Source organism: Cottoperca gobio, chromosome 20 (assembly GCF_900634415.1).
Source record: "Cottoperca gobio chromosome 20, fCotGob3.1, whole genome shotgun sequence".
Lineage (NCBI taxonomy): Eukaryota > Metazoa > Chordata > Actinopteri > Perciformes > Bovichtidae > Cottoperca > Cottoperca gobio.
Genome location: NC_041374.1, coordinates 2,307,544 through 2,316,676, shown reverse-complemented (window position 1 = coordinate 2,316,676; position 9,133 = coordinate 2,307,544). Strand labels below are relative to the sequence as shown.

Sequence of the window (9,133 nt, the reverse complement as noted above, 5' to 3'; positions counted from 1 at the left end):
CTCCCCCTCCTCCTGCTCTGTTCCCCCTGATTTGGTATGCGTTGGTCCCCACAGAGTTTGTATTGACCCCCTTCCATTGAGGCCTGCAGGCCCTCCAGTGCAGCTGTGCAGTGTTGTGTTGTGTTGTTGTGAACTGGACGGGCCCAGTCGGGACTGTGCAACACACACATACACACACACACACACACACACACACACACACACACACACACACACACACACACACACACTACAGTGATCACAGCTCGACCCCCCCCCCCCCCCCCTGTTCTCGCTCTGGAATTCTCTTCTCCACTTCAATCAGCACACTTTGAAACGAGGAGAGCCGTTCCTGTCCAGTTCATTAATAACTGACTATTCCCAGATCACAGGGTTTGATAGGGGGTCCGACGGTGGGAAGCCGGCCGCGTCTCGCCTCTGTGAACGCAGGAACTCCCACCATGATGTACCTGAGGGGTTATTGCACCCCAGCATTGTTCACTGGCAAGCTGTGGCATTTTATAACACCTGTTGCTCTTGTTCAGGTAAACGTGTGTTTGTGTGTTGGCACAGTTTGAAGCGTCTTCAATGATCCACTCCACATCCCTTTGACTTTGCACATAACACCCAGCAGGAAGTTCCAGCGTCAAGATGTTTTCAAGGAGTCATTAATCATGGGTGTTTCCAGTGTTGTGCTGCAGTTTGCCAGCACTTTGCAAGCTCTGCCAATGTTTTGGTGTTGTTGCTACCGAGCGGCGCTCTGTTTGTATGTGCCTCCCTCACACTAGCGCCACTCTGCACTCAGAGTAGAGAGAGAGAGAGAGACAGGAGAAAAAAACGGGGACTCCCAACCCCAAAAAAACCCTCCACGGTGCCCCTCCCCCCTCTCCATCTTTCCATGCAGGGCTGGATGAATTAGCTCTGGACAAAAGGCTTTGTGGGCCGGCCATGAAAGGCCTATTAACCATACTGCATCCCCCAGAGGCCCTGCCCGCAGGACACCGCCTCCCAGAATGCCACTCTCTCAGCAGGCCGCAATCCCAGCATGCACCGCTTCCCTTCAGCGCTAACCCTCGTCACCCCCGAGTCTCACTATAGAGCCCAACACAGATTGTCATGTAGATGATTATAAATGTTGTTATGAAAGTGATGAAGAGTGAGAAGGAGAGACGGGGGTGTCAGCGCCGTGTGTGGATGTGGTGTGATTTGTGCGTTTTACCAACAAAGAAGAGTAAGTGAGAGCGCAGGGTGAGTTTTGGGTGTTGGCTGTCAGGTGTGAACTCGTCCAGTGTGTCTCATAATTGAACGATGTGTTGTTCATCATCAGTGTGTGTGTGAGTGTGTGTGTGTGTGTGTGTGTGTGTGTGTGTGTGTGTGTGTGGAGTTTGAGGTGATTCTTCCTCAAGGGCCTCACCGTGCGACGCTGCCTCCTGAGCGACCTCCTCACTCCATTGTTTAGTTGAGCGCCATGACAACGACCCGCTCTCTCCTTCCCTCTGTGTATCCTGCTGACCTTAGCAGCTGTGTCACTTCCTCAATGTGACAAAACCAGATTGAATTACACACACACTTGTGCTTTGTGCCGCATAAGAACACTAAATCAGCACACTTTTACTCTCACGTCTGTAAAGACAGAAGATCTTGTACTGGCTCTCTCTTTGATCTCACACGGTTTGACATAAACGTGCAAGATGTGAAGTTCTGCCCAAAATGAAGACGGTGAATCGTGTCCCCGACACTCTATGGGGTCATCACTTCACAGCCAGTAAAGACTTGTGCATTAAGATAACCTTTTCTTAAAGCGACACATCTTTCAGTGAAAACAACAACAACCTGAAGCTCTGTGGGAGTTTCAGGGTTCATCTCCACCGAGTGGAGCATAAACAGTTCAGGTTCAAATCATTACAATAACCAGGACATGCAAACAACAGGTGTTTCTATACCAACACAGCGAAGGCCTTCCTGTTCCCGACATATAATACCAGTACAGTATCCGAATAAAGGATCAAGTGAAGCATGATGGGAGGTAGAGTCCACCGCACAGGACTTTTACTTCCTGACGCTTTCTTTAGCACATACACAACAAACACGCGAGCAGAAAAACTGCACATCAGAGCTGTCCAACGAGGGATTCAAAGCGGGGCGTCAGCGTTTTCTCCCCCCCCCCCCCCCCCCCCCCCACAGCCTCTTCGTCTTTTAACTTTCTTTCCAGCATTCCTAAATAAAGAAAATATAAAAAGCTCCCAGAAGGAGCTCATGGGAAACTGTCTTCATACAGAGAAGTGAGTGAATGTGTCGTATGACCTTTGACCTGAAGCTTCATGCACATTCATCTCAGATCCTGTGGAGGAGAAAGTACACAAATCCTTTTCTTGAGTAAGAGCAACAACATCAGTCCTGCTTTCCAAACAGTGATAATTCTCTAGCGTGACATTGAAACTACCTGTGCTCGTGGAAATTAAGGAAATTTACTGCATTTTTGTAGACTGCACGCTTCAGCGTCGAGGAGCATCTGGAGCCAGCGTGCAGCGGGACTTAGCCAAAGATGGTCGAACCATGAAAAGCACACATTCTTCTATTTAGAACTATTTTTTGTTGAACATTATAGTAACTACTGTCCTCAGTGATAACTGCGGATGATCCAGGATACAACCAGGATATTGCTTCTTCATAGACGCGTTGCTGTTTCTACAAAACGTTAACTCTTCATGAGCGATGAGAAGCAGCTCTGTGACATCTTGTAAGTGAATCTCATCTCACAAACTTCCTTTCTGGTGGCGTGAAGTGTATAAAGTATGAACTTCATAACTGTCAGTATGTAATGATTAGTAAATAGAGATCTGTATTGAGCAACTCCTTCATTATTAAGCACAAAACTACTAATTATACTAAATATATATACTAATGACTGCACCCTAAGTAATCCCTCATTACGTAATGACAAGTTATAAAAAGAAAAAGAACAAATGTACTTACCCTTTTTGTTCCCCATGAATAAAATAAAGCATCATCCTGCAACACTAACAAGCAGCTCCTGAGTTTGTCCTGGAAATGTACAATTAGTTCTTTAATAACACACCAGAGAAGCTTTAAGAAGGTCGTAAAACTCCAATAATAATCACATTTTATGAGCTTTTTGTCTTGCATAACTCTTGATTGTGCAAAGTATACATGCTGGTAACTACAGCCATCAGATAAATGTAATGAAGTACAATAATAAAGTACAATAATAAAGTACAATAATAAAGTACAATAATAAAGTACAATAATAAAGTACACACACAGTACTGCAATAAACTTTACTATTTCCCTCGCTCACGTTTTACAGATAGAGATACGCGCTGATAACTGTGCCTTGGGCTTCACATCAAGACACACAATCAAAATTCTCAGTACGACTCGGGGAGAACAGATTTATGGCGTCTATTTCTTTCGCACACACACACACACACACACACACACACACACACACACACACACACACACACACAGCATCTTGTACTTTAACTGTGCATCGTTGCCTCGGGAACTTTTCATATCCAGAGATTTTATTGTTCCTTTTTTTATTCTTATAGATGTAAAGCTCACTTTCTGTGTGTGTGTGTGTGTGTGTGTGTGTGTGTGTGTGTGTGTGTGTGTGTGTGTGTGTGTGTGTGTGTGTGTGTGTTGGAGGGATATGAAGGGTAATTGGCTGTTATTGGTTCTCATTCCAGTGTGATTGTGCTGTTGAGACAGAGATCCCGGCTCAGGTGGGGTCGGACCTCAGGCTGAGTTACGGTGCGTGTCATGATGAGGAATGTGCTGTGACTCTGATTAGATGTTGTTTCTCTGCAGAGGCTGCTGCACATCTCCACCGAGGCCCCGGGAAGCAATCTTCTGCAACTGTTTTGTATTCTACCCGACTCTTGCAGCAGTCATGGAATCTGTTAGTTGAGATTTATTTGCGTTGCTGCGTCGACCTTTTTGTTTGAGAGACTATCCAGCACTTTAACGTGGGTCAAACAGCTCGAAGCGGGAGTCTAACTTTCCATTTCTGTTTGGATCCCGTTTCATCCGTTCGTTGTTTCCACAGTGCAAAGGCTTCTGATCCAATATTCATCCACGACTTTCAGCAATTTCCATTTGGCTTCTTCGCTACTTCGCTTAGAAGCTTCTTCTTTTTTTTTTTTAAATCTGGTGCAGAAGTCTGGCATTGATTTAAAGCATCATTATTAAAGAGGCCTGCTCTGATGCAAACTAGAAGACGTTCTTCAGAAGCAAGAAAGGGATCAATTTCTTTCATATGCAAAAGTGCGAAAACATGTGAATTAAAGGTAAACGCTTCAGTCCTGCACGACTTACACGTTGGGTAACGTAATGTGTGTTCGCATCTTGTGAAATAATGTTTTGCAGAGAGTTGGATGAGAAGATTGACGCCACTCTCATGTCCGTATGTTAAATATGAAGCTAGCGCTAGCTTAGCTTAGCATAAGGAAAGGAAACAGCTGGCCTTGCTCCGTCCAAAGGTAACACTAAATGATAATTCCCTCCATAGAAACTACGTTTTGTTTTACTTATTGTGTTAAATCTGAGCTTTTATTTGCTGCTATGACGACAACATAAAATAATCCTGGTTCCACATAAGAAAAGGAAATAGTTAAAAGCAGATGTTTGAATACAACATTTGTTTCGTGTCCCTGGTCAGTACACTTAATACTCACTTGAAGACAACAGAACATTGTTAGTGTAGAGATCTTGATCTTAGCAGAAGCCTCAAACATAACTATTCTGTTGCAACATGGAAAGATCCTCTTATTGACTCAATGTGACAGCAGCGGGCCGGCCTCCCTCCGTCTCACGCTGTCTTCTCTTTCAGCTTTTATCTGTGTAGCCATGTTATGACTGCTGCAGAGTTGTAAATATTCGCTGCTCTTTGTGGTATAAAGCTTAACTGGCCTGTCGTCTAAAAGTTGTGACTTTATATCCCCATTGGAGCTGAGTGTGAGTTTTGACTCTTACTCTAACTATGTCCAGATGTGGCAGACTGTCCTAATTGGACCTGGAGCCAGTTAAATCCAGGACCCGCTCCGCTCCGCTCACTGCTCGGCCCGGGGTTTGGCTGAACTGTACGGCACTTCACTTTTTAACCAACAGACATTAAGATCTGTGCATACAGTTAACTCTTCTCGCTTCTGCTCCCGGGGGGGGGGGGGGGGGGGGTGAGATGAATGAGCCATCGGAGGAGGTAAGGAAGTTGGATAGTAAAGTTAAGTTATAGGCACAGGCCGGTGTTGCTGAAAGGGTCAAAAGGTTGAATGAAAGCCGAGGTCGGGGAGTGTAAGTCGTAGATCAGAAGTGAAGGAGTAAACTGACGTGGCTGAAAGAAAAAGAAATACATTCCACCTTTTATCAAGCACCTGGTTTTATCATACGAACCCTCCTTCATGGTTCTGTTTGGATCCGTCTCTATCACTCCCCCAACATTTCTTGGACTCCCCTCTCATAGTTTTCTATTCCCTCCCATCATCCATCTTGGTTTTTGCTTCTCCTCCCTTATTTTGACTTGCTTTTCCACTCAGCCCCCCTCCACCCTCCTATCATCTATCTATCTACCATCCCTCCCTCTTTCTATCTCTCCTCTCCGACTTCCTGCTTTCCAGCCTGCCAGACGGTCATAATTAACGGGGAAAACGATAGTCCCCCTGACCCTCGGGAGCCCTCTACACTCACTGCCCTGAGAGAGAACGTGTGTGTGTGCGTGTGTGTGTGTGTGCAGTTTCCCCCGTACCTCCAGACTTGGCCTATGGTCCACACTCCACTCAATGACTCTTTATGTTCAGCGTCAGCGCCGAAGCATGATCTCACCCCCTCCAAAAAACACACCAAATGACTTACAGAGACTCCCAAACTCAAGCCGCAAACACAGAACGGCCTACTATCCAAGAGCTATAACACACACACACACACACACACACACACACACACACACACACACACACACACGCTAGACAAGGCGTCCACTGGCAGTAACTCTCATTATGACTAATTCTGCAAAGAAAGTAAAGAAAGTGAGGGAGAAAGAATCCATGTAATGAATCTTCCTGCTTCTTTGGTGAAACAGAAACTTCTGTTGTTGTTTCTCTGTAATTATTCATCTATAAATGTTTCACATGTGTTGTCATAGAAATCACAAAACAGAAAACAATACAAACGACAGCTCTACCTGTCCATATATGTGCATAACTGTTGTCTTGAGTGCCTTCTTGCCTTGGCATGTCCCCCCCCTCCCTCCCCCACCCTGCCTCCTCCTGGCTGCAGTGCTGGGAGGCAGATCCCAGATCAGAGGGCAGGGAGCTGATAAGGAGCTGAACTGATGCTATCTGTCAGTCACAGCCAGAGGGCGGGGCTCAGCCAGGAGGTCAGGACTCTCAGTCCCTCGGCTCTCCCCTCCTTCCTCATCTAAACAAACAAATCCTTGAGATGCTCTCACAGCGGGGTGGACACAATAACACGAACACCTCACACACACAGCACAATACCGACAATTACCTACAAGTTGCTTGTTTTGTCTTGAAGTTCACATTTGAAACTTGTACTTGATACAATTTGACATTATAGTTTTATTTCTTATGCTAAATGTGGGCACACACATGCTCAACTGCACATGTGCCCCCTCTGTGCTTTTGTATATGTACACATGTCCTAGTGTTTGTTCGGCCCTACACGTGCGCAGGTATATGTGCTGGTGAGCGCGAGTGTGTCCATGTGGATGTGTGTCGGTCCAGCAGTGTAAATATTGTGTTGTGCTCTAGTAACAGCTCTTCCTCCGGCTCTGCAGTAGCAGCACGCTCGGCTGTTTATTTTCCTTCCTGACGGACGACTTCTTATCAAATAAGCAGACACAGCCCACTGTCCAGCCATGCACTCCCAGAGGATATCCCGCCCACTTTCCTCCGGGCTGTGGAGCCTCTGCTTGATGACTGACAGCTAAACGAACCACTCAAACTAGATCCTGACTGACAACAACTGCAATAACCTACAGTATGTTTATCTCCTTTAATGCATCAGTGTGCCTCAGAGATGTGCTCACATACAGAGCAGATGTGCCACAGTGTTCCCTCTCTGCAGCCCCCTCAGTTATGACACAGAGATAAGGGCTGATGGTGGCTCCCACAATGGAGGCTTTATGAGTCAACATGGGTCTGCAGAGTCACCGCAGACACTTGAGCTCCACAGTGAAAGAATGAATTTGAAATGTGCTCCAGTCTTACGCACAGACACACAACTATCCTCCGAGTCCTCGGGTGCAGTCTTTATTCTTCAACCTCTTGAACACTATCTATCTCCATATTACAATCACAGAGAAATAAGTGCATCTATTATTCCTTGCGACTCTTACATACAGCTCCTTGGAATAATGTCTAAATACATTCAGGGTCTCTTTGCGTGTGTGAGAGGGGATCAGGTTGCATCATCTGCTGCTTTCTTTTCTTCATGTTCATCACATTTATGGAAGAGAAATCATGGAGAAACTCTTTAAGGGCTTAAAATTGTTATTAAAAAGTCTTACAAAGTGCGTCTGTATCACAAAAAGAGACCCTTTGTTGGAATTTCTACTAATGTATCCCACTTTTTTCAATTGTATGTCACTTTACTGTAACACACGAGAACCACCCAAGTGGAGTTTCATGGAAACTTACCTGGCCAAGAAAACTAAATCTTTCTGTCTTTTTTCTTTTATTAAATATGCTCCAAGGTGGAATACATCCTAACTAAAACCACCTGGCCATTATGAGCCCCCTCTACTCCATCACCCCTCCTCCCGTGTGTGTGTGTGTGTGTGTGTGTGTGTGTGTGTGTGTGTGTGTGTGTCTCAGAGAGGAGTGAGAAACTGGACCATGCATGGTTGTGATTACATGTCCATATTTGTAAGTCTGCTGGAAGGCGTCTGCGTGTGTATGTGTTTGTCTGCAGTGCTGACGACAGAGTGTGCGTGTACATGTGTAAGTGTGTGAGAGCGAAAGTGTGTACACTGCGAGTTGTGAGAGTAAATAAACGCTGTGCAGCGGGGACTCACGTGGCGTTATTATCAGAGCTCAGAGAAAAGACAAACTGTTTTTTCACTCTGGTTTGATTCATCCCACCCTCTGCTGCCTCCTGCCTTTCTGTACGACCCACCGCAGTCCACACACACACACACACACACACACACACACACAACCTTACTCCCATCGCCCCAAATTCAACACATGGCTCCAATCAGGGGATTATTTTTAGCACTTTGTGTTTTCATGGAAGAATTCTAATCAGTATTGTGATTGTTTTGCACACTCTCAGTGTGTGAATGAAGTTTTCAGCCTCGACTCCACAAGCGGACCCACTCCCAAAGTCACAGAGGCGATGTGAGGAGCATGTTTGGTTTCTTTTGCAGAAGCCTGCCGCTTGATTGCAATCGTATCCCGGCATCCTCGTGATTTGCGAATTCTTTAAAAAAGCGGCCCAGATGCAACACAAAAGCCAGCCCTCTGTGGAATCACTTACTTTGATGATCGCTGAAGAAAAAGCCACAAAATAAAGTTTGGTTTGGAAACCGCAGATCAAACACACACACATGCACACGCGCGCACGCACACACACACACACACACACACACACACACACACACACACACACACACACACTTGGGCTTGTACAGTATATGCAAACTCACACACTCACAATTTGTGGTACACTGAGGCATTCTTTCTCCCTCCTTCTCTCTCTCACACACACACACACACACACACACACACACACACACACACACACACACACACACACACACACACACACTAAGTTACACTCATTAATCTGGGCAGACTCAGGAAACCGCTCCAGTGAGCTGGCTGGAGGCCCTGGGAGGGGTGGAGGGGGAGAAGCGGGGGGATCAAAGCGAGGACGAGAGCAGCAGTCTCGCTGAAAAGAAACAGCAGAAGAGGGAAGAAAGGAGAAAAGAAAGTTTTGAGAGGGAAGAAAAGAGAAAGGAAAATTTCCTTTGCTCTTGAGTTGTGAGAATACAGGAAGGAGAGACGACCTGAAACCCCTCGATTTAATGAACTGGGAGTGTAGAGTGTGTGTGACGGTGTGTGTGTCCATCCATACCTTTCAGGATGTGACAAGGGTGCGTGTGAATGTA

General features: G+C 45.9%; 1 protein-coding gene across 1 annotated transcript in view; it reads right to left on the bottom strand.

Moving 5' to 3' along the window:
• atp8a2 (ATPase phospholipid transporting 8A2) overlaps positions 1-9,133 on the bottom strand; it is a 44,097-nt gene that overhangs the window by 7,469 nt on the left and 27,495 nt on the right. The window lies entirely within an intron of this gene.